Genomic DNA, 1,143 nt, shown 5'->3' on the forward strand with positions numbered 1-1,143 from the left:
CATGACGGGGACACTCCTTCTGCCAGAGCACGGCTGAGCCTGCAGTTCGTTCTGATGTGAGAACTTTTAAATTAAGTAGAAAGGAAGAGTGTTGCCATGTCAGCCACCTAATTGTAACGCAGTTGGGACCGTGCACTCCGTTGAGTGTAACTGGCTGAAACCGAAGGGTCACCTTGCAAAACTAGGCAATTCCCAAGGCAATTGGACTGTCTTTAAAGAGCCAGTATGCACCAGTAAGCACAAAACAAACTTTGCAGCTCTTAGCAATGTTTGGCCCCCCCTATTACAAGTTAATTACATTATTAGACTACATTTCTAACTCGTACGCTCTGATCCTGTGGTCATAGCCTGTGCCCAAGAAAGCAGCTCAGATGCTGGAATGGATTTACTTGCCATCCTATTCATGCAAGTGGGTCATATATTAAATGTATGTGTTTTTCTCACTGCTTTCCATTTGGTCGTGCCCTATAGCTAAAGGTTTCTCTTAGAACAGGGAAGAGGGTTTGGACCTGAAGCTTTTATTCTTCACAGAACAACCTACAAGTAAAACGAGCCCAATGAATTCTTGCGCCCGGTCTCTGGTCCCTGAAAAGAAAAAGCTGCCAGTGTCCGAGTGACTGAGAGGCGGGGAACAGGTGCACAGTCGTATCCAGCTGCAATGAATGCCCTTTGTGCCACTTGCCCTTGGCCCAGGGCACCTCCCACCACCAGCTGCCAAGCCAGCATCAGTCCCCTCCTCCCGCTCCGTGAGAAATTAATGTCTCGCTGCACCGCCTGCCCACCGGGGGGGCCACTAAAAAGCAGCGCGAGGCCCCAGCGAGGATCGAACTCGCGACCCCTGGTTTACAAGACCAGTGCTCTAACCACTGAGCTATGGAGCCACCGCTCAGCTGCTCCCCTCGGCTCCTCTAAGCTGCAGCCGCGGCCGGAGCCGTGGAGAGGGTCCAGCTCCAGCTCCGGCCCCAGGCCGAGCCCCGCGCCGCCCGCGCTCCGCGCTCCCCCGGCCGCGGCCCGGCTCCTCCCGCTGGCAGAGAGGGCGCGGGGCGAGTGGAGGCCGCGCGGGGGCAGGCCCCGACGAGGGCCCGAGCTGTGCCCATGCGGCGGCACCCGGCGGAGCGGCCCCGCCTCGGGCTCGGGGCGCCC

The 1,143-nt window shown here is 57.5% G+C and overlaps 1 non-coding gene across 1 annotated transcript; it reads right to left on the reverse strand.

Annotated features, from left to right (window-relative positions):
- Nucleotides 1–808: 808 nt before the first annotated feature.
- TRNAT-UGU (transfer RNA threonine (anticodon UGU)) lies at nt 809–881 on the reverse strand. Its single transcript has one exon. It is a non-coding gene; the product is annotated as a tRNA-Thr (tRNA).
- Nucleotides 882–1,143: the final 262 nt, after the last annotated feature.

Source organism: Alligator mississippiensis, chromosome 2 (genome assembly GCF_030867095.1).
Source record: "Alligator mississippiensis isolate rAllMis1 chromosome 2, rAllMis1, whole genome shotgun sequence".
Taxonomy (NCBI): Eukaryota; Metazoa; Chordata; order Crocodylia; family Alligatoridae; genus Alligator; species Alligator mississippiensis.